This window comes from Theropithecus gelada, chromosome 7b, assembly GCF_003255815.1.
Source record: "Theropithecus gelada isolate Dixy chromosome 7b, Tgel_1.0, whole genome shotgun sequence".
Lineage (NCBI taxonomy): Eukaryota > Metazoa > Chordata > Mammalia > Primates > Cercopithecidae > Theropithecus > Theropithecus gelada.
The window spans coordinates 104,911,793-104,936,526 of NC_037675.1; the positions used below are offsets into that span (position 1 = coordinate 104,911,793).

General features: G+C 45.7%; 1 non-coding gene and 1 pseudogene across 1 annotated transcript; both read right to left on the reverse strand.

The window, feature by feature from the left end:
- Positions 1 to 12,833: 12,833 nt before the first annotated feature.
- LOC112629620 lies at positions 12,834 to 12,936 on the reverse strand. The gene has a single exon (XR_003120707.1). It is a non-coding gene; the product is annotated as a small nucleolar RNA U13 (small nucleolar RNA).
- Positions 12,937 to 20,404: 7,468 nt separating this feature from the next.
- The window catches only part of LOC112628425, a 6,085-nt pseudogene continuing 1,755 nt past the window's right edge, over positions 20,405 to 24,734 (reverse strand).

The window sequence follows — 24,734 nt, forward strand, 5'->3', positions numbered from 1 at the left end:
CCGCCTCCCGGGTTTACGCCATCTCCTGCCTCAGCCTCCCGAGTAGCTGGGACTACAGGCGCCCGCCACCTCGCCCGGCTAGTTTTTTGTATTTTTTAGTAGAGACGGGGTTTCACCATCTTAGCCAGGATGGTCTCAATCTCCTGACCTCGTGATCTGCCTGTCTCGGCCTCCCAAAGTGCTGGGATTACAGGCTTGAGCCACCGTGCCCGGCTGTCATTGTTGTTTTGGGGTTTTTTTTGAGACAGGATCTCACTCTGTCACCCAGGCTGGAGTGCAGTGGTGCCATCACAGCTCACTGCAGCCTCGACCTCCTGGGCTCAAGGGATCCTCCCACCTCAGCCTCCCAAGTGGCTGGGACCACAGGTCAATGCCACCATACCCGGCTAACTTTTTAATTTTTGTGTAGAGATTGGATCTCTCACTATGTTGCCCAGGCTGGTCTTGAACTCCTCGACTCAAGCGATCCCCCTGCCTCAGTCTCCTAAACAGTTGGGATTATAGGCATGAGCCACTGCACCTGGCCCAGAATAAAGCCACTGCACCTGGCCCAGAATATAGCTCGATTCTAAAGGTGAAGATTGGGCAACACTTTTCTTTATAATACAAAATGTCATCACTGTAGAGCCAAGTTGTGCAGTGCTACATTTTTCTTTTTCTTTTTTTTTTTTTAATTGAGACGGAGTCTCGCTCTGTCACCCAGGCTGGAGTGCAGTGGCCAGATCTCAGCTCATTGCAAGCTCCGCCTCCCGGGTTTACGCCATTCTCCTGCCTCAGCCTCCCGAGTAGCTGGGACTACAGGCACCCACCACCTCGCCCGGCTAGTTTTTTGTATTTTTTAGTAGAGATGGGGTTTCACCGTGTTAGCCAGGATGGTCTCGATCTCCTGACCTCGTGATCCACCCGCCTCGGCCTCCCAAAGTGCTGGGATTACAGGCTTGAGCCATCGCGCCCGGCCTACATTTTCCTTTATTCAACTTTTGCTTTTTTCCCTAGAGTTGGAAGTTGCTTTTTTTTTTTTTGAAACGGAGTCTCACTCTGTCGCTCTGTCACTCAGGCTGGAGTGCAGTGGTACGATCTCAGCTCACTGCACCTTTCACCTTTGGGTTCAAGCAATTCTCCTGCCTTAACCCCCAAGTAGCTGGGATTACGGGCGCCCGCCACCACACCTGGCTAATTTTTTGTATTTGTAGTAGAGATGGAGTTTCACCATGTTGGCCAGGCTGGTCTTGAACTCCTGACCTCAAGCAATCCACCCGCCTTGGCCTCCCAAAGTGCAGGGATTACAGGCGTGAGCCACCAAGCCCGACCGCAAGTTGCTTTTCTTTCTTTGTTGCATTGTCTTCCTTTACTGCATCTCGAGGCTCTTCCGGAATCTCAAGGGTGCTCTGGCATCTGTGGAGTCACCTTGTTTTCGGGATGTCCCTCTCCCGCTGCTGTTGTGCTCTACTCCAGTCTGAGCCTGTGCCCACTGTCTTCCAGGTCTTCCTTCACTGCTGTCTGAGTTGAATCTTCTGCTTCCTGGATCCCATGTATTCCCCTCTCTGCCATCGCAAATCCCCAAGGGACTTCCCCAGAAGGTGTATGTGGGAGAGAAACTGTTCTGAGTCCATGTGTCTTAGGTTTTGCTGTATAACATACTATCACAAAGCACAGTGGCAAAACAACCATTTATTTCTTCCTCACATATCTGCAGCTCAACTGTGGTTCAGCGGGTCCAGGCAGGGCCTGGCTGGGCTTGACTCTGGACTGCGGATCAGCTCCCGGTCTGTTCCAACCATCTTTTGTCCCACGTGAACCAGCAGCTGCCAGACAGATGCCTCTCTTGGTGAAAGACACAAGCCCAAGCCCAGAGCAAGCATATTTCAAGTTTCTGCTGGGTCACATCTGCTTCCATCTGATCAGCTGAAGCAAGTCACACGGCTAAGCCCAACAGCAATGGGGCAAGGAAGTGCGCACCTCCCACAGAGCTCAGGGGAAAGGAGTGAATATCTGCTAGGTAATAATACAATCTTCCACAGCATGTAGTTCTAAAAATGTCTTTATTCCAGGCCTGGCATGGTGACTCACACCTTGTAATCCCAGCACTTTGGGAGGCCGAGGCAGGCAGATCACCTGAGGTTAGGATTTCAAGACCAGCCTGGCCAACATGGTGAAACCCTGTCTCTACTAAAAATACAAAAATTAGCCAGGCATGGTGGCAGTCACCTGTAATCCCAGCTACCTGGGAGGCTGAGGCAGGAGAATCACTTGAACCCAGGAGGCAGAGGTTACAGTGAGCTGAGGTCGTGCCACTGCACTCCAGCGTGGGCAACACAGAGAGACTCCATCTCAAAAAAAAAAAAAAGTCTTTATTCCACCCTTACATGTCATTGGTAAATTAGCTAGGTATAGAATTTCAAGTTTCAGGCTGGGCGCGGTGGCTCACACCTGTAATCCCAGCACTTTGGGAGGCCGAGGCGGGCAGATCACGAGGTCAGGAGATCGAGACCATCCTGGCTAACACAGTGAAACCCCGTCTCTACTGAAAATACAAAAACATAGCCAGGCATGGTGGCAGGCCCCTGTAATTCCAGCTACTCGGGAAGCTGAGGCAGGAGAATTGCTTGAACTGGGAGGTGGAGGTTGCAGTGAGCCGAGATCACATCACTGCACTGCATTCTGGGCGACAGAGTGAGACTCCGTCTCAAAGCAAAAAACAATTTCAAGTTTCAGATTATTTTTACTGAGAACATTAAAGGCATTGCTCCAGGGTCCTCAAGCATCCAGTGACGCTGATAAGTTTGATGTGAGTGGATTTGCACTCCTTAGTAGGTTAATTTCTCTCTCTCCGAGAGCTTTTAGAATTGTCCTGCTTTTTACATTTTTATTTGTGTTCTTTTTCAAAGTACTGTTTTATGCATGTTAAAGAATATGTACACACGGGCTGGGAAAGGTGGCTCATGCCTGTAATCCCAGCACTTTGGGAGACTGAGGCAGGCAGATCACCTGAGGTAAAAAAAAAAAAAAAAAAAGGCTTGGTTACTATGTATATACTGTGTTTTTTTCCTATACCTACATACCCATGATAAAGTTTAATTTCTAAATTAGGCACAGTAAGAGATTAACAACAATAACGAACAATGAAATAGAACAATTATAACAACCTACTGTAATAAAAGTTATGCGAATGTGGTCTCTCTATCTCTCTCTCAAAATATCTTTTTTTTTTTTTTTTTTTGAGACGGAGTCTCGCTCTGTCGCCCAGGCTGGAGTGCAGTGGCGCGATCTCGGCTCACTGCAAGCTCCACCTCCCGGGTTCACGCCATTCTCCCGCCTCAGCCTCCGAGTAGCTGGGACTACAGGCGCCCGCCACCATGCCCGGCTAGTTTTTTGTATTTTTAGTAGAGACGGGGTTTCACCATGTTAGCCAGGATGGTCTCGATCTCCTGACCTCGTGATCCACCCGCCTCGGCCTCCCAAAGTGCTGGGATTACAGGCTTGAGCCACCGCGCCCGGCCTCAAAATATCTTATTATACTGTATTCACCCTTCTTCTTCTGATCATGTGAGAGGATAAAATGCCAGCATCACTACTCTTGCCCTTTGAGGCCATTATTAATTAAAACAGGGCTACTTGAACACAAGCACTGTGATACCATGAGAGTCGACTGCAGATGGCTACTGAGTGACTAATGGGGCAGGTAGCATATAAAATGTGGATATGCTGGACAAAGGGGTGATTCACATCCTAAGCAGGATGGAGCAAGCGAGCAAGAGATTGCATCATGCTACTCAGAATGGTGCACAGTTTAAAACTTATGAATTGTTTACTTCTGGAATTTTCCATTTAATATTTTTGGGCCACAGTTGACCATGAGTAACTGCAACCACAGAAAGTAAAGCCCTGGGTAAGGAGGGGCTACCATAGCATACTCTGTTCCTATACGGCTCTGCTACCACCCTCTCAGTTGATGATGTCAGAAGTTACACCTTTATACATTGGGTGCCAAAAAACATAGACTTATTACTGTTTTTTTTTACTATCAGTCTTTTAAATCATGTATAAAAGGAAAAGTGGTGTTACAACCCAAAATGACAATAATACTAGCTTTTGTAATTTTCCATGTATTTACCTTTATAGGAGATCTTTATTTCCTCCTAGGATTTTGAGTTATTGCCTAGTGTTCTTTAATTTATTTTTTTAAAATTTTACTTTTTTCCTACTGCCTATATAATTGCAGAATGTCCTTTAATTTCAATCTACAGAAGTCCCTTTAGCATTTTCTGTAAGACAGATCTAGTGGTAATAAACTCTTTCTGCTTTTGTTTATCTGGGAATACCTTCATTTCTTCTTTTTTGAGGACAGTTTTGCCAGGTACAGGATTACCTTTGTTTTGTCTTGTTTTCTTTTTTAAGAGACAGAGTCTCACTCTGTCACCCAGGATGGAGTGCAGTGGTATGACCATAGCTCACTGCATCCTCAAACTCCTTAGCTCAAGTAATCCTCCCTGCCTCAGCCTCCTAAGAAGCTGCAACTACAGTTGTGCACCAACATGCCTGGCTAATTAAAAAAAATGTTTTTAGAGATGAGCTCTTGCTATGTTGCCCAGGTTGGTCTTGAACTCCTGACCTCAAGTGATTCTCCCACCTCAAGCCTCCTAAGTAGCTAGGATTTCAGGAAGGAGTTAACATGCACAGCAGGATTCTTGATTGACAGTTTTTTCTTTTAGGTCTTTGAATGTACCAACCCATTGCCTTCTTGCCACCAATGTTTCTGCTGAGAAATCTGCTGTTAATCTTATTGGAGAGCCCTCGTATGTAACAATTTGTTTCTCTCTCACTGCTTTCAAGATTCTCTCTTGGCTCACACCTGTGGCTGGGTGCAGTGGTTCACACCTGCAATCCCTGTACTTTGGAAGGCCAAGGCAGGAGGATTGCTTGAGTCTAGGAGTTTGGGGCCAGCCTGGGCAACATAACAAGATCCCATCTCTATAAGATTAACTAGGCTGGGCGCGGTGACTCAAGCCTGTAATCCCAGCACTTTGGGAGGCCAAGACGGGCGGATCACAAGGTCGGGACATCAAGACCATCCTGGCTAACCTGGTGAAACCCCGTCTCTACTAAATAATACAAAAAAAACTAGCCAGGCGAGGTGGCAGGCACCTGTAGTCCCAGCTACTCGGGAGGTTGAGGCAGGAAAATGGCATAAACCCAGGAGGCAGAGCTTGCAGTGAGCTGAGATCCAGCCACTGCACTCCAGCCTGGGTGACAGAGTGAGACTCCATCTCAAAAAAAAAAAAAGATTAATTAATTAGTTATTAATTAACTAATTAATCAAAAATTAAAGATTCTCTCTGTTATCTGTGGTTTGGGCAGTTTGATGACAGTGTGTCTCTGTGAGGGCCTCTTTAAATTCATCCTACTCTGAGTTCACTGAGCTTCTTGGATGTTTAGATTCATGTATTTCACCAAATTTGAGATGTTTTCAGCCATTATTTCTTCAAATAATCTCTCACTATTTATCGATTAAAAACAATAATAATCTCATTTTCTTTTTTCTTTTGAGATGAAGTCTTGCTCTATCGCCCAGGTTGGAGTGCAGTGGCACAATCTCAGCTCACTGCAATCTCTGCCTCCTGGGTTCAAGTGATTCTTCTGCCTCAGCCTCCCGAGCAGCTGGCAGTACAGACACCTGCCACCACTCCTAGCTAATTTTTGTATTTTTAGTAGATACAGGGTCTCACCGTGTTGGCCAGGCTGGTCACAAAGTCCTGGCTTCAAGTGATCCGCCCACCTCAGCCTACCAAAATGCTGGGATGATGGGTGTAAGCCACTGCACCTAGCCAATAACCTCATTTTCTCTTTCCCTCTCTCTGTTCTATTTCTGGCACCCCTACAGTGGGTGTTCTTCTACTTGATGGTGTCCCACATGTTTCTTGGACCCTGTTTACTCTTCTTCAGTCCTCTTTCTTTCTGTTCCTCAGACTCAGTAATTTCAATTGTCTTATCTTCAAGTTTGTTGATTCCGTCTTCAGCCTGTTCAAATCTGCTTCTGAATCCCTCCATGAATTTTTCATTTCAGTTACTGTACTTTTCGGCTACAGAATTTCCTTTTGGTTCCTTCTTGTGTTCGCTATATTTTTATTGATCTTTCCATTTTGTCCATAAATCATGTACCTGACTTTGTCTGCATCTTTCTTTTCTTTTTTTGACAAAGTTTTTTTTATTCATCCTCCTCCTCTTTCCTCCTCCTCCTTGTCTTCTTCATCTTCCTCTTCCACATTTTTCTAGGCAACTTTAGCAGGACGCTTTGTGCCATCAAACTTTCGTTTAGACTTAGAGTCAGAAACATCCTTCTCATAATTCTCCTTCAGCTTTGCCGCCTTAGTGATGTAAGTCTACTTTTCACTGTCATTTAACTTATTCCACATCTCAGCCAGCTTTTTGCCACATCTCCAGTAGAGATACTAGGGTTTGTGGATTTGGTCTTGGGGAGGAATTCTGAACAGAACAGGAATAATGCAGAGGATGGCCTTTTGGGGGCATTAGGAAACTTCTTCTTGCCTCCCTTAGCTGGTCTGTTATCCTCCATTTCCAGATCATAGCATACTTTATCTGCCTTTGCAATTTAATCAGATTTAGGGTTCTCTTTCCCATTGTCTTGCACCTCTCAGAGGACTTCTTGGGAAAATCTGCAAAATTGACAGGGACCTCTGGGTTTTTCTTCTATGTCCTTCTCTGTGCATCTACACAAAGAAGGCATAAGCAGACATCTTGCCCTTTGGTTTCTTGGGATCACGTTTAGCCATCCTGACTGTATTGTTCGCTAGTCTCTATCTGCATCTTTCTTTAGCTCTCTGAGCATTATTAATCAGACAAAATGCTTTGTCTAGTAAGCGTTAAAGACAAAGCCAGACAGGTGCAGTGGCTCACATCTGTAATCCCAGCACTTTGGGAGACTAAGGCGGGCAGATCACTTCAGGTCAGGAGTTCGAGACCAGTCTGGCCAACATGGTGAAACCCCGTCTCTACTAAAAACACAAAAATTAGCCAGACCTTGTGACAAGTTGCCTGTAATCTCAGCTACTCAGGAGGCTGAGGTGGGAGAATCACTTGAACCCGGGAGGCAGAGGTTGCAGTGAGCCAAGATCATGTGACTGTACTCCAGCCTGGGCAACAGAGCGAGACTTTATCCCAACAACAACAACAGCAATAACAACAAAAACAAAGCCTCAGAAAAGGCTGAATACGTTTCAGGCCATTGCTACAATGTTTTTGTCTAGTAAGTTTGCCATGTGGTTCTTCCTTAGAGATGGTTTCTACATATTTTTTCCCTGTGAATGAACCCTACTTCCCTGTTTCTTTGTATGCCTGTGATTTTTTTGTTGAAAACAGAACTTTTGAATGTTACAATATGGTAACTCTGCAAATCAGGTTCTCTTCTTTACCCATGAGCTCCTTCCTTCCTTCCTTCCTTCCTTCCTTTTCTTTCTTTCTTTCTTTCTTTTCCTTCCTTCCTTCCTTCCTTCCTTCCTTCCTTCCTTCCTTCTTTGTTTGTTTCCTTTCTTTCCTTTCTTTCTTCTTTCTTTTTCTTTTTAAGACAGAATCTCACTCTATTGCCCAGGCTGGAGTGCAGTGGGACTATCATGGTTCACTGTAGCCTCCACCTCCTGGGCTCAAACAATCCTCTCATCTCAGCCTCCCACCCAGCCAATATATATATTTTTTTTTTTTTGGTAGAGACAGGTAAGTTGTCACCATGTTGCCCAGGCTGGTCTCAAACTCCTGGGCTCAAGCAATCTACCTGCCTCGGCCTCCCAAAGTTCTGGGATTACAGGTGTGAGCCGCCATGCCCAGCCTGTGTTTCTTTTTAAATTGTTGGAAGGTGTCTCTGTGCAGCGAATGAACTTGAGGTGTAAACTTGAGGTTGTCTCAGGTCTTTTCTGAGGCTTTGTGTTTCCAGGCATGAGTGGTGACTTTCTAAATTCTCTTGCATCTGTGGTTGCTTTTGAATGTCCTAATCCTTAATTGTTTGGCCACTAAAAGGAGAAAGGGGAAAAATTAAGGGTAAAAAAATAAAAAACAGGCCAGGCGTGGTGGCTCATGACTGTAATCCCAGCACTTTGGGAGACCAAGGTGGGCAGATCACGAGGTCAAGAGATCGAGACCATCCTGGCCAACATGGTGAAACCCTGTCTCTACTAAAAATACAAAAATTAGCTGGGCATGGTGGTACCTGCCTATAGTCCCACCTACTCAGGAGGCCGAGTCAGGAGAATCACTTGAAGCCGGGAGGCAGAGATTGCAGTGAGCCGAGATCGTGCCACTGCACTCCAGTCTGATGACAGAGTGAGACTCTGTCTCAAAAAATAAATAAATAAATGAATAAAAAGCAGAAAACCCTCAAAAACCAGTCTCTATCTCTTTAAATGCCCTGGAAGCTGCTTTAGCCAGTGGGGTTGTAACAGTGGCAGTCACTCTGTGTCTGAACGTCTGCAATCAGAAGCAACAGCCAGTCATGAGAATACACATCTCGGCCGGGCGCCGTGGCTCACGCCTGTAATCCCAGCACTTTGGGAGGCCGAGGTGGGCGGATCATGAAGGTCAGGAGTCCAAGACCAGCCTGGCCAACATGGTGAAACCCTGTCTCTACTAAAAATACAAAAATTAGCTGGGCGTGGTGGTGCACACCTGTAATCCCAGCTACTCTGAAAACTGAGGTGGGAGAATCACTTGAACCCAGGAGGTGGAGGTTGCAGTGAGCCGAGATGGCACCTCTGCACTCCAGCCTGGGTGACAGAGCAAGACTTCATCTAGGGAGAAAAACAAAAAAGAATACACATCTCCAGTATTTGGAGGACAAGGTTATATGCTAACCCTGGATGCTGCGAGCTATTCCAAGAATGACTACATGTGGGGCTGAGGGGGTTGCGAACGAGTAGCCACTAACGTGAGTGGGAATGCGTGCCCACTATATCCAAAGAGAGGACATGGACTGAAATTAACCAGGATTTACATTCCAGCTGCTATGGTTTGGGTATTTGCCCCTTTCCAAACTCCTGTTGAAATTTGATTGCCATTTTAACAGTATTTTGAGTTGGGAGGTTTAAGAGATGATTAGAGCCACATGTGGTGACTCATACCTGTAATCTTAGCACTTTGGGAGGCTGAGGCAGGAGGATTGTTTGGGCCTAGGGGTTCAAGACCAGTCTAGGCAACATAAGGAGACCCCCTTGCTACAAAAAATAAAAATAAAAACAAAATAGCGGGGCATGGTGGCACATGCCAGCTACTCAGGAGGCTGAGGGATCTGTCGCCCCCATCTAGACAACAATCTGGCAGAATCTGTCTGATGCAACTATTTTGGAACTCTGATGGAGGGACACGGGGTCCTGGGAGGTCGAGGCTGCAGTGAGCTGTAATCAGGCCACTGCACTCCAGTCTGGGAGACAGAGCAAGACCCTGACTCTAAAAATAATATTTTAAATAAAGAATAAAAAATTTAAAAATTAGCCAGATGTGGTGGTACACACCTGCAGTCCTAGCCACTCAGGAGGCTGAAGTGGGAGGATTGCTTGAGCCCAGGAGATTGAGGCTGCAGTGAGCTATGATCATGCCACTGCACTCCAACCTGGGTGACAGAGTGAGACTCTGTCTCAAAAAAAAAAAAAAAAAAAAAAAAAAAGGGGGAAGAGGTAGGCCCCCTTTTGCTCTCTCTTTCTCTCTCTCTCTTCTCTTTGCCTGTCTGCCATGGGCTGACACCATAAGAAGACCCTCAAGAAGAATGCCAGCTCATTGATCTTGGACTTCCCAGCCTCCAAAACTGTGAGCTGATGAATTTATTTTCTTGTAAACTAGCCAGTCTGTGGCATTCTGTTACAGCAGCACAAAAAGGAGTAAGACACAAGCCTTCCCCTGGAAGCTGCAAGCCTTCAGATGGACAGCAGAGTTCCAAAATAGTTGCATCAGACAGATTCTGCCAGATTCTTGTCTAGATGGGGGCGACAGATTCCTGGCACTTTCTACCCTATCATCTTCTGTGCTATCACTGCTATGTAAATAATTCTTACAACTCAATAATAAAAAGACAACTCAATTAAAAATTGGACTGGCCAGGCACGGTGGCTCATGCCTGTAATCCCAGCACTTTGGGAGGCCCAGGCGGGTGCATCACCTGAGGTCGGGAGTTCGAGACCAGCCTGACCAACATGGAGAAATCTTGTCTTTACTAAAAATACAAAATTGGCCGGGCATGGTGGCACATACCTATAATCCCAGCTACTAGGGAGGCTGAGGCAGGAGAATCACTTGAACCCAGGAGGTGGAGGTTGCAGTGAGCCGAGATTGTGCCATTGCACTCCAGCCTGGGCAACAAGAGCAAAACTCCATCTCAAAAAAACCAAAACTAAAAAAAAAAAAAAAAAAAAATTTGGGCTAAGCGTCTGTATACACATTTTTCCAAAGAAAATATACAAGCGGCAGGCTGGGTGCGGTGGCTCACACCAGTAATCCCAGCACTTTGGGAGACTGAGGCAGGTGGACTACTTCAGCTCAAGAGTTTGAGACAAGTCTAGCCAACATGGAGAAACTCTGTCTAAACTAAAAAAAAAAAAAAAAAAGAAGACTGTTCTCTAGGCTCTGCAATGCCCTCTATTGTCAATCAGGTTTCCATGTGTGTTGGTCTGCTTCAGAGTTTTTCTTGCTGGTTCACTGGACGATTTTTGTATTTGTGCACTAAAATCACACTGCCTTAATGACCGTACTTTATAATAAGTTTTGACAGGCAGTGAGGTAATTGTCCTGCCTTGTTCCTCTCCTTTTTTTTTTTTTTGAGACGGAGTCTCGCTCTGTCGCCCAGGCTGGAGTGCAGTGGCTGGATCTCAGCTCACTGCAAGCTCCGCCTCCCGAGTTCACACCATTCTCTCGCCTCAGCCTCCCGAGTAGCTGGGACTACAGGCGCCTGCCACCACGCCCGGCTATTTTTTTGTATTTTTAGTAGAGATGGGTTTTCACCGTTTTAGCCAGGATGGTCTTGATCTCCTGACCTTGTGATCCGCCCACCTCAGCCTCCCAAAGTGTTGGGTTACAGGCGTGAGCCACCGCGCCCGACCTGTTCCTTTTCTTTAGGGGAGTTTTTGGCTATTCTCGTTCTTTTGTATTTCCATATAAATTTATTTTTTATTTGTTTTTTTGAGACAAGGTCTTGCTGTGTCCCCTGGGTTGCAGTGCAGTGGTACGATCTTGGCTCACTGCCACCTTAGCCTCCTGAGTTCAAGCGATTCTCCTGCCTCAGCCTCAGGAGTAGCTGGGGTTACAGGTGTGCACCACCACACCCATCTAATTTTTCTATTTTTAGTAGAGATGGGTTTTCACCATGTTGGCCAGGATGGTCTCGATCTCTTGACCTCACGGTCCACTCTTCTTGGCCTCCCAAAGTGCTGGGATTACACTCGGCCCCTGCTTTGTATATTTTGAAGGTATTTTATTAGATGCATACAAGTTTTAAGTTATTATATCACCCAGGTAAATTAAACATTACTAGTGTATTTGTAAAGTGACACACTTTATTTCTAACAATGCATTTTGTCTTACAATCTATTTTGTGTGATATTAATATTGTTACAACAGTTTTCTTTTTATTAGTATTTGCTTGGCCTATCCTTTTCTATCTTTTTATTTCAGCTTTTCTGTGTTCTTAGGGCTTTAATGTGTCTCCTTTAACAGCATATAACTGAATTTTTATTTTTATTTTTCAGGTTTTTTGTTTTGTTTTGTTTTGTTTTTTGAGATGGAGTCTCACTCTGTCACCCAGGCTGGAGTGCAATGGCATCATCTCAGCTCACTGTGAACTCTGCCTCCCAGATTCCAGTGATTCTCGAGCCTCAGCCTCCTGAGTAGCTGGGACTACAGGTGCCTGCCACCACACCCAGCTAATTTTTGTATTTTCAGTAGAGACGGGGTTTCACTATGTTGGCCAGGCTGGTCTCAAACTCCTGACTTTGTGATCCGCCCACCTCGGCCTCCCAAAGTGCTGGGATTACAGGCGTGAGCCACCATACCCAGCCCATTTTGTTTTGTTTTTTGAGACAGGATCTCACTCTGTCACCCAGGCTGGAGGGCAGTGGTGTGAACATTGCCCACTGCAGCCTCAACCTCCCAGGCTCAATGATCCTCCCACCTCAGCCTCCTGAGTAACTGGAACTCCAGGCACGTGCCACCATGCCCGGCTAATTATTTAATTTTTTTGTAGAGAGAGGTTTTTACCATGTTGCTCAGGCTGGTCTTAAACTCCTGGGCCCAAGTGATTCCCCCACCTTGGCTTTCCAAAGAGTTGGGATTACAGGATTGAGCCATTATGCTCAGCCTTGGATTTTGATGTTTTTTAAAAATTCCATAAGATAATCAGTCTCCTAGTCTTTTTTTTTTTTCTTTTTAATTTTAAATAGAGATGGGGTTTCACTATGTTGCCCAGGCTGGTCTCCAACTCGTGGGCTCAGGTGATCCTGTCACCTCAGCCTCCCAGAGTGCTATGATTACAGGCGTGAACCACCACACCCAGCTTCCTACTCTTTTAACTGAGAAGTTTTATTCAATTTTATTATAATTGTCAAATATTTGAGTTTTTACAATGTTATTTATGTTTTTTCTGAATTTTGTGTTTCTTTGTTCTCCTTTCCTGCCTTTTTTGGAGGGATGGATTGGTGGGATTTTGTTTGATGGTATGCTTATTTTCCCATTCTAGCTTGTTCTCTTTTCTGTTTTGGAATGTGTACTTCTATTTTCATTCTTTTAATGGTTGCCCTTGAAGTTTTACCATGCATATTTAATTTAGCAAAATCTAACTTTTTTCACATCAGAAGGTAATGTGTCAACGTCTTAACAAAGTTCAAAAGTGGCACATCTTACACGTGTTCGTGAACACCCAATTAGCACGCTCATGAACTACAAAAGGATCAAAATTCTGAATTTAAGCAACGTCTTAACCTTCCCTTCCCAACAATGCAAGGAGGGCCTTTCTTAGAACCCTTGTGAGACCGGAAACTACTCAGAGAGCATACTCTACCCAGGGCCTAATCACGCTGCTTACCACTCAGAGTGCCGAGTAAGCTGTCTTTGCAGAAAGCAGAGCTCCCAGCTTTCTCTCTGTCCTCGGTGTCATGAAATTTCACTCACCGGGGCTGGGCACAGTAGCTCATGCCTGTAATCCCAGCCCTTTGGGCGGCTGAGGCAGGCAGATCATGAGGTCAGGAGATCAAGACCATCCTGGCTAACACGGTGAAACCCCGTCTTTAGTAAAAATACAAAAATTAGCCGGGCATGGTGGCATGTGCCTGTAGTCCCAGCTAGTTGGGAGGCTGAGGCAGGAGAATCACTTGAACCTGGGAGGTGGAGGTTGCAGTGAGCTGAGATCGCACCACTGAACTCCAGCCTGGGCGACAGAGCAAGACTCTGTCTCAAAAAAAAAAAAAGAAAAGAAAGAAAGAAAGAAAGAAAGAAAGAAAGAAAGAAAGAAAGAAAGAAAGAAAGAAAGAAAGAAAGAAAGAAAGAGAGAAAGAGAGAGAGAGAGAGAGAGAGAGAGAGAGAGAGAGAGAGAGAGAGAGAGAGAGAAAGAAAGAAAGAAAGAAAGAAAGAAAGAAAGAAAGAAAGAAAGAAAGAAAGAAAGGAAACAAAAAGAAATTTCACTCATTGGGTTGGTCACTGGAGGTCATTTTTCAGCTTTGGAAAAGCTTTATTTATTATTTCTTGGATAATTTTCTTCCCTCCTTTTTCTCTGTTCTCTCTTTCTGTAATTCCTATTAATCTGTTTTCCCAAGTGGCTGCACCATTTAACAATCTTACCAGCAGTGTATTTCTCTATATTTGGTCAACAGTTATATAGTATTACCTGGTGTTTTGATGATAGACATTCTCATGGGTGTGGAGTGAGATCTTATTGTGGTTTAGATGGCACTTCCTCATGGCTGATAATGCTGAGCATCTTTTCATATGCTTATTGGCCATTTGGTTGTCTTCTTTGTAGAAATATCTGTTCAGATTTTTCATCCACTTTTAATTTTTTTGTCTTTTTATTGTTGAGTTGTAAGATTTCCTTATGTATTCTAGATAGAAGTCCCTTAACAGATCCATGATGTGCAAAATTTTTATTCTCTTCTGTGGCTTCTTTGTTTACTTTCTTGGTAGTTTCCTTTAAAGCACAAAAGTTTTTCATTCTGATGATGTCCACTTTATCTACTTTGCTGTGGCTGCTGCATGTGCATTGTGTCATAGCTAAGAAACCATTGCCTAATGCAAGGTTGTGAAGACCTCCACCTACCTTTTTTCTGATAGTTTCATAATTTTAAGTCTCATATTTATGTCTTTAATCCACTTTGAGTTAATTTTTGTATATGATTTGAGATAGGAGTCCAAATTCATTCTTGTGAACGTGGCTATTCAGTTGTCACAGCACCATTTTGCCCCCAATTAAATTACGTTGGCGGCCAGGCGTGGTGTCTCACGCTTGTAATCCCAGCACTTTGGGAGGCTGAGGCAGGCAGATCACAAGGTCAGGAGTTCGAGACCAGCCTGGCAAACACTGTGAAACCCCATCTCTACTAAAAATACAAAAATTAGTTGGGCATGGTGGCGGGCGCCTGTAATCCCAGCTTCTCAAGGGGCTGAGGCAGAAGAATTGCTTGAACCTGGGAGACAGAGGTTGCAGTGAGCTGAGATCGTGCCATGGTACTCTAGCCTAGGTGACAGAGCTAGACTGTATCTCAAAAGCAACAAAAAACAAAACAAAACAAACAAACAAACAAAAAAATTACCTTGGCACCTTCTCTAAAATCAATTGACTGAAAAAGTGAAGGTTTATGTCTGGGCTCAATTCTATTTCAGTGACTTTTATGTCTATCCTTCTGCCAATACCACATGGTCTTAATTACCATAGCGTTGGTAGTAAGTTTTGAAGTCAGAAAGTGTGACTCCTCCAACTCTTGTTCTTTTTTTTCCCAAGGTTCTTTTGGCTATTCTGAGTCTCTTGAATTACCATGTGAGTTTTAGGATTAATTTGTCAATTTCCACAAAGAAGTCAACTGGGATTTTAATAAGGATTGCATTGAATGTGTAACTCAATTTAGGAAGCATTGCTATGTTATCAATATTAAGTCCTTCTGATCCATAAACATGGGTGTCTCTCCGTATACTTAGGTCTTTAATTTTTTCAACAGTATCTTGTAGTTTTAAAGTATAAATTTGGGCCGGGCGCGGTGGCTCAAGCCTGTAATCCCAGCACTTTGGGAGGCCGAGACGGGCGGATCACGAGGTCAGGAGATCGAGACCATCCTGGCTAACACGGTGAAACCCTGTCTCTACTAAAAAATACAAAAAAAAAAAACTAGCCGGGCGAGGTGGCAGGCGCCTGTAGTCCCAGCTACTCGGGAGGCTGAGGCAGGAGAATGGCGTAAACCTGGGAGGCGGAGCTTGCAGTGAGCTGAGATCCGGCCACTGCACTCCAGCCCTGGCGACAGAGCGAGACTCCGTCTCAAAAAATAAAAAAAATTAAAAAAATAAAGTATAAATTTGCACTTCTTTTTTTATTTTAGACGGAGTCTCGCTCTGTCACCCAGGCTGGAGTGCAGTGGCGCAATCACGGCTCACTGCAAGCTCCACCTCCCGGGTTCACATCATTCTCTTGCCTCAGCCTCCCGAGTAGCTGGGACTACAGGCGCCCGCCACCACGGCCGGCAAATTTTTTGTATTTTTGGTAGAAAAGTGGTTTCGCCGTGTTAGCCAGGGTGGTCTCGATCTCCTGACCACATGATCCACCCGCCTCGGCCTCCCAGAGTGCTGGGATTGTAGGCGTGAGCCACCACTCCCAGCCAAATTTGCACTTGTTTTGTTAAATCTATTTCTATGTATTTTATTATTTTTGATGATCTTATAAATAACATTTTAAAAATTTCTTTTTCAGTTTGCTCATTGCCACTACATAGAAATATAATTGATTTTCAGTTGGGCATGATGACTCACACCTGGAATCCCAGCACTTTGGGAGGCTGAGGTGGGTGGATCACTTGAGGCCAGGAGTTTGAGACCAGCCTGGCCAACATGGTGAAACCCTGTCTCTACTAAAAATACAAAAATTAGCCACTTGTGGTGGCACACACCTGTAATCCCAGCTACTTGGAAGGCTGAGGCACGAGGATCACTTGAACCTGAGGGGCGGAGGTTGTGGTGAACCAAGTTCATGCCACTGCCCTCCAGCCTAGGCTACAGAGTGAGACTCCATCTCAAAAAAAAAAAGAAAGAAAGGAAGGAAGAAATATAATTGGGCCAGGTATGGTGGCTCACGCCTGTAATCCCAGCACTTTGGGAGGCCAAGGAGCATGGATCACTTGAGGTCAGGAGTCAAAATCACCCTGGCCAACATGGTGAAACCCCGATTCTAGTAGAAATACAAAAATTAGGTGTGGTGGCAGGCCCCTGTAGTCCCAGCTACTCGGGAGGCTGAGGCAGGAGAATCGCTTGAACCTGGGAGGTGGAAGTTGCAGTGAGCCAAGATTGTACCACTGCACTCCAGCCCAGGCAACAGAGTGAGACTCCATCTCAAAAAAAAAAAAAAAAGAAAAGAAAAAAAAGATATATATATATATATAATTAATTTTTGTATATTGATCTTGTAGCCTGCAACCTTGCTCAATTTGTTCATTAATTCTTAGTTTTTTACTGGATTTCTTAGTATTCCCCCCCTCCGCTTTTTTTTTTTTTTTGAGACAGAGTCTCGCTCTGTTGCTCAGGCTGTAGTGCAATGGCGCAATCTTGGCTCACTGCAATCTCCGCCTCCTGGGTTCAAGTGATTCTCCTGTCTCAGCCTCCCAAGTAGCTGGGATTACAAGTGCATACCACTACACCCAGCTTTTTTTTTTTTTTTTTTTTTTGTATTTTTAGTAGAAATGGGGTTTCGCCATGTTGGCCAGGCTGGTCTCAAACTCCTGACTTCAGGTGATCCACCCACCTCTGCCTCCCAAAGTGCTGGGATTACAGGCATGAGCCACCATGCCTGGCTGGATTTTTTAGCCAGGTGTTGCAGGATCATGACATCTGCAAATAGAGATAGTTTTCCTTTACAGTCTGAATGCCTTTTATTTTCTTGCCTAATTGTCCTAGCTAGAACCTCCAGTACAATGTTCAGTAGAAACGCCAAGAGCAGACATCCTTGTCTTGTTCATGATATTAGGAAGAAAGCATTCAGTCTTTCACCATAGTTGCCTTTTTTTTTTTTCCTTGAGACTGAGTCTCACTCCGTCACCCGGGTTGGAGTGCAATGGCATGATCTTGGCTCACTGCACCCTTTGCCTCCCCAGTTCAAGCAATTCTCATGCCTCAGCCTCCTGAGTAACTGGGATTACAGATGGGCACCACCGCGCCCAGCTAATTTTTGTATTTTCAATAGAGACGGGGTTTCGCCACTTTGGCCAGGTTGGTTTCGAACTCCTGACCTCAGGTGATCCACCTACCTCGGCCTCCCAAAGTGCTGGGATTACGGGTGTGAGCCACCTCTCCTGGCCCATAGTTGCCCTTTATACAAAGTTCCTTTCTATTCCTGGTTTTTTAAGGGTGGTTTTTTGTTTTTTGTTTTTATCGTGAAATTGTCTTGGGGCCAGGTATGGTGCCTCACACCTATAATCTCAGCACTTTGGGAAGCTGAGGTTGGAGAATCACTTGAGGCCCGGAGTTCGAGACCAGCCTGGGCAACATAGCAAGACCCCATTTCTAATGTAAAAAAAATTGTTTTTAAAGAATGAGCCAGGTGTGGTGGTGCATGGCTGTATTCCTAGCTACTCAGGAAGCTGAGGCAAGATGGTTGATTGAATCCAGGAGTTCGAGGCTACAGTGAGGTATGCCTGTGCCACTGTACTATAGCCTGGGCAACAGAGCTAGACCCTGTCTCTAAAAAAAGTGTTGCATGGCCGGGCATGGTGGCTCACACCTGTAATCCCAGCACTTTGAGAGGCCAAGGCAGGCAGATCTCCTGATGCCAGGAGTTCGAGACCAACCCGGGCAACATGGTGAAACCCCGTCTCTACTGAAAATACAAAAATCAGCCAGTCATGATGTCACGTGCCTGTAATTGCAGCTGCTTGAGAGGCTGAGGCATGAGAACCCCCACCTGGGAGGTGGAGGCTGCAGTGAGCCGGGATCCCGCTAATCCTGCCCCTGCACTCCAGCCCGGGCAACAAGAGCAAAAAACTCCACCTCAAAAACAAAAAGGTGTTCCATTTTGTCAAATGCTTTTTCTGTGCCTATTGATATAATTATATTGTTTTTGGCCAGTCGCAGTGGCTCACATTTGTAATCCCAGCACTTTGGGAGGCTGAAGTGGGCGGATCACCTGAGGTCAGGAGTTTGAGACCAGCATGACCAACATGGTGAAACCCTGTCTCTACTAAAAAATACAAAAAGTTAGCCAGGTGTGGTGGCAGGTGCCTGTAATCCCAGTTACTCAAGAGGCTGAGGCAGGAGAATTACTTGAACCTGGGAGGTGGAGGTTGCAGTGAGCCGAGATCGCGCCACTACACCCCAGCCTAGGTGACAAGAGCGAAACTCTGGCTCAAAACAAAACAAAATAAACAAACAAACAAAAAACAGAGTCAGGAATGACAGTGTGCTGCTCAGGGCCAGGCCTCAGGAGTGGAAGACAGTGGCACCATCACACATACAGACACACACACACACACACACACTCACACACTAAGTCCTTTTTCCATTTCAATCCTAAAATTGTAATTTTTAAAATAACATGCTTATAAAAATAGGATCTCCTCCAAGTAGGTTTCTGTTAAAAGCAGGGGTTTTTGGAAGTTTGGGGGTGTTGTTCTTTATAGATTTTTGTTTTGTTTTGTTTTGTTGCTTTAGGTGTAGATTGGAGGATTTGCTTTAACAGAGTATCTTCTTGGCTTTATGGCTAAAATAGCCAGTTCCTGCTTATTAATACTCAAACACATCAATTATTCATCTGCAGTTGGGTATATTATACACGCCGAGTCATCCATCCTCCTGCCCTCTTTGTTAAAGGAGGCTTTGAGGCCAGCAGCCCCACGGGGAAGGCGTGTAGTTGGGACTCAGGGCTGACTCAGAGGGCCAGCCCTGGCCAGCTCATGTCTGAGGTCACATCCGAGGGAGAGGAGGCAGCAGAGCTGAGTGAACAGAATCTTGTTCTAACAACTTCCCAGGTTCCATGCTGCCTTGCCATGCCCAGCTCCTGAGCTGTCCATGTGAGGTCAGGGATTTGTCAAGATGAAGGGCTAGGCCTTTGAGGGTTTTGCTCTTTCAACTTGCTTCTTGCCCTTGACCTGCAATTATACTAGCAGCAGTTTCCATATGCAGTGGTGACAGCTGATGTGTACTGGGGGAAATGATGGACAGTCAGAACCATTGTAATCCTCAGATGGGGAAGCTCAAGTTCAAGGTGGGCAGGAAGGCCACAGGCAAGGCCATTTGGCAGCCAAGTGCAAAGTCAGGGTGGAATCTCCATCTCCTGGTGACCATCCCCCATCAGCCTCCTGCATGGAATCCATAATGAGGGCCAGAACAGTGGAGGGTCTGCTGTTAGCTATGCCCTGGTGCACGGACTCCCAGGTAAAACCAGATCCACAGGGGAGAAGGGAGTAAGCATTATTTATTTATTTATTTATTTATTATTTGAGATGGAGTCTAGCTCTGTCACCCAGGCTGGAGTGCAGTGGCATCATCTCGGTTCACTGCAACTTCTGCCTCCCCAGCTCAAGCCATTCTTGTGCCTCAGCCTCCCGAGTAGCTGGGACTACAGGTGTGCCACCACGCCCTGCTAATTTTTGTATTTTTAGTAGAGATGGGGTTTCACCATGTTGCCCAAGCTGGTCTCAAACTCCTGGACTCAAGCGATCTGCCTTCCTCAGCCTCCCAAAGTGCTGGGATTACAGGCATAAGCCACTGTACCCAGCCACCACTATCCTGATTTTTGTGTTTTTCATCCCCTTGTGTTTTTTTCAATAGTTTCATTCTATACATTTGCATCTTTAAACAGCGTGTTGTTTGGTTTTGCACGTTTTCATTTCTGAATCACGCTATGTGTATTCTAAGAATTGCTTTGGTTTTTAAAATAATATATTGAGATTATGATACTGAGATGCATTCACGTTGTTGTGTGTAGCTGTAAAAAGTATTCTTTCTGTTATATACTATTTCTTTGTGCGAATATGCCATTTTCTGTATTCATACAGATAATGGACATTTGAATTGTTTCCAGTGTGTTTCTGTAACAAACTGTAGTGCTATGATTATTCTTATACATGTTCCCGTGCATATGTTTGAGAGTTTTTTTTGTTTTAGAAACCGATGTTTATTCTCCATCAACCTTATTTTCATGTTGCTGAAGAGCCCGTGCAAAAACAGCTTAAGACTATGCAGTGGTTGCTTCTACCCATTCAGTGGCCTGAGCAGTGGGAGCTGCAGACCAGTTTTTAGTGGCAGGCTGAGCCCTCCAGTCTTCAGTAGGGAACTGCTGAATAGGCACAGAGGGTACCTGCACGCTGCCAGACCAGTCTGCAACCTCAGGCTGAGTAGCAGTGAACTCGGGAGCTGGAGCAGTCCATTCACCCTGAAATTCCTCCTTGGTCACAGCCTTTTCAGCAGCAGCCTGCTCTTCTTTTTCAATCTCTTCAGGATCGCTGTAGAAGTAGAGGTCAGGCATGACCTCCCACGGGAAATGGTGTCACGCATGCGCAGAACTTCCCAAGCCAGCGTCCACCGTATCAAACCCAATGAGGGAGCTCCCTTATTGTCACATGGGATGGCAATGTCCCCACAGCACAGAGGAGAATCTGTGTTACGAGCAATGGTAGGTAGGTTAACATAAGATGCCTCCCAGAGGGGCTGGTGGTCAGCCCTGGGCTCAGTAACCACGAGAAGCCGTGGCTCCCGGAAGGCTGCCTGGATCTGGTTAGTGAAGGTTCCAGGAGTGAAGCGGCCAGCCATTGGAGTGGCTCCAGTGGCAGCAGCAAACTTCAGCACAGCCCTCTGGCCAGTATTCCTGGAGGATATGGCACTAACATCAGCAGGGTTTTCAATGGCAACAATGGCACGAGCTGCCAGCAGAAGCTTCTCCCAGGTCCTCCCACAGATTTATGATGTAGATGCCATCACTTTTCCTTTTGTAGATGTACTGTTTCATCTGGAAGTCAAGATTGGTGCCACCTAAGTAGGTTCCTGCTGCAAGGAACTTAAGGACATGCTCCTCCTTCATTTGCAGGACATCAAGAGCTCCAGACCTTGTGAAAGTTTGCCTTTAAGTTACAATGGGAATCCAGGACAATGCTGTATGGACCCCTCTATGGGTAGCGCGGAAAGCGGGAGTTTCTTTTCTTTCTTTTTTTTTTTTTTTGAGATGGAATCTTACTCTGTCACGCAGGCTGGAGTGCAGTGGTGCCTTCTCGCCTCACCGCAGCCTCCGCCTCCGAGGTTCAAGTGATTCTGCCTCAGCCTCTCGAGAAGCTGGGATTACAGATGCAGGCCGCCACGCCCAGCTAATTTTTTTGTATTTTCAGTAGAGAAAGGGTTTCACCATGTTGGCCAGGCTGGTCTTGAACTCCTGACCTCAGGTCATCCACTGCCTCAGCCTCCCAAAGTGCTGAGGTTACAGGCGTGAGCCACTGTGCACAGCTGAGAGTTTTTTTAGGGTAAATATTTTGGGTGGAATTGCTCAGCTGTAGGGGCCATACAACTTCAACTTTAATTGCTGATTGTTGTCCAAAATGCCAATTTTACTGGCTTTTGCCAAATAAGTTTTGGCTTTGTTGATTATGTGATCTTTGCATTGTGCTTCATTATTTTCTGCTCTTACCTTGAACTTACACTCCCAAGCAGGGTCTAAGAGTGCCCGTTGAAGCCAGGTGCAGCAGCTCATGCCTGTAACACCAACACTTTGGGAGGCTGAGGCCGAGGATTGCTCAAGTCCAGGAGTTTGAGACCAGCCTGGGAAACATAGTGAGATCTCGTCTCTACAAAAAATAATCTTTTTTTTTTTTTTTTTTTTTTTTTATTTTAGAGACGGACTCTCGCTCGGTCGCCCAGCCTGGAGTGCAGTGGTGCGATCTCGGCTCACTGCAAGCTCTGCCTCCCGGGTTCACGCCATTCTCCTGCCTCGGCTTCCCAAGTAGCTGGGACTACAGGCGCCTGCCACCACGCCCAGCTTATTTTTTGTATTTTTTAGTAGAGACAGGGTTTCACTGTGTTAGCCAGGATGGTCTCGATCTCCTGACCTCGTGATCCGCCCTCCTTGGCCTCCCAAAGTGCTGGGATTACAGGTGTGAGCCACCGTGCCCGGCCCAAAAAATAATTTTTAAAAAATTAGCCAGGTATGATGGCTCATGCCCATAGTGCTAGTTACTTGAAGGTTGAGACAGGAAGATCGCTGGAGCCTAGGAGTTCAAGGCTGCAGTGAGCTGTAATCATGCCATTGCACTCCAGCCTGGGTAACAGAGTGGGACCCTGTCTAAAAGACGACAAAATTTCCCATTGTTCCACATTCTCAGCAGCACTTGCTATTGTCAGACTTTTTCCTTTTTGCCAATCTGGTGGCCAGTACATGGTAATTTATTATGCTCTGTGTGCTATAAATTATTTGTGTCCACCCAAATTCACATGTTGAAAACTGAACCCTGACTGGGCACAGTGGTTCAGGCCTGTAAACCCAGCACTAGGATGTTCAGATTGGAGGATTGCTTGTGTCCAGGAGTTCGAGACCAGCCTGGGCAACATGGTAGAAACCTATCTCTACAAAAAATTTTTTAAAAAATTGCTGGAAATGCTGGTGAGTGCCTGTAGTTCCAGCTGCCTGGGAGGCTGGGATGGGAGGATCACCTGAGCCTGGGAGATTGAGGCTGCAGTGATCCATGATAGTACCACTGTACTCCAGCCTGGGCGACAGGGTGAGACTCTGTCTCAAAAAAAGAAAACTAAACCCCAGAGTTTGATGGTATTGGGAGGTGAGGCCTTTGGAAGGTGATGAGGTCATGAGGGTGGAGTCCTTCCAGAAAAGAGTGCCAGAGAGCTCATTCGCCCCTTCTGCCACGTGAGTGCACAGTAAGATGATAGCTGTCCATCTGTGAACGCAAAGCCAGCCCTCAGCAGACACCGTATCTGCCAGGGCCTTGATCTTGGATTTCCCAGCCTCTAGAACTGTGGTGAATACATTTTTCCTGTTTTTAAGCCAGCCCGCAGACTGGAGTCTAAGGGCGCTGCTTTCTGCCTGTGAGCTTGAGAAAACCTCTTGTGCCTCTGAATCTCCAAGTCCTTGCCTGCAAAGCAGAGGCCATGATAAAAACCCTAACACCTTATCTGGCATTGCAGGATCCGTTACCAAGGGCTTCTACGTCTCCTATTTTGTTATAGCTTCCAGAATGGACTGAGATAGCTTGCATTTGAATCACAGATGACTTTAAGTATTTGTTCTTATTATTTATCAACCCCCAAGTGCCTGTTGTTGTCTTTTGCCTGTATTTCTATTGGGTTGTTGATCTTATTAAATTATAGATCTTTCTTTCTTTCTTTCTTTTCTTTTTTTTTTTTTTTTTTTTTGAGACGGAGTCTCGCGCTGTGTCACCCAGGCTGGAGTGCAGTGGCGCGATCTCGGCTCACTGCAAGCTCCGCCTCCCAGGTTCACGCCATTCTCCTGCCTCAGCCTCCGAGTAGCTGGGACTACAGGCGCCCGCCACCACGCCCGGCTAGTTTTTTGTATTTTTAGTAGAGACGGGGTTTCACCATGTTAGCCAGGATGGTCTCGATCTCCTGACCTCGTGATCCACCCGCCTCGGCCTCCCAAAGTGCTGGGATTACAGGCTTGAGCCACCGTGCCCGGCCTTCTTTTTTTGTGATCAAGTTTTGCTCTTTTTGCCCAGACTGGAGTGCAATGGCACGATCTCAGCTCACTGCAACCTCTGCCTGCTAGGTTCAAGTGATTCTCCTGCCTCAGCCTCCCAAGTAGCTGGGATTACAGGTGTGCACCACCACGCTGGCTAATTTTGTATTTTTAATAGAGGTGGGGTTTCACCATGTTGGGCAGGCTGGTCTCGAACTCCTGACCTCAGGTGATCCGGCCTCCCAAAGTGCTGGGATTACAGGTGTGAGCCACCGTAGCCAGCCAATTATAGACTTTTCTTATATGGTATGGATTTAAATCCTTATCAGTTATAACTTCTCCCAGTTTGAGGCTTGCATTTTTACCCTCTTTATGGTGTTTTTGAAAAATGTAAACTGTTAAAAGCTTTAACTCTGTATCCCTTTGCAACTTTTTATTTTGCACTATGTGTACTGATGACCAAAAGAAAAAAATGAAATTTGAGCCCGGACATGGTGGCTTACACCTGGAACCCCAGCACTATGGGAGGTCGAGGCGGGCGGATCACAAGGTCAGGAGATTGAGACCATCCTGGCTAACACGGTGAAACCCCATCTCTACTAAAAATACAAAAAATTAGCCGGGCGCGGTGGCAGGCGCCTGTAGTCCCAGCTACTCCGGAGGCTGAGGCAGGAGAATGGCGTAAATCCGGGAGGCGGAGCTTGCAGTGAGCCTAGATCGCACCACCGCACTCCAGCCTGGGCGACAGAGTGAGACTCTGTCTCAAAAAAAAAAACAACAAAAAAAAAAACAATTGAATTAAAACCAAAGAGCTTAGTCTGTATCACCCTCCCCTGATTAAATTTTTTTTTTTTTTTTTTTTTTTTTTTTTTTG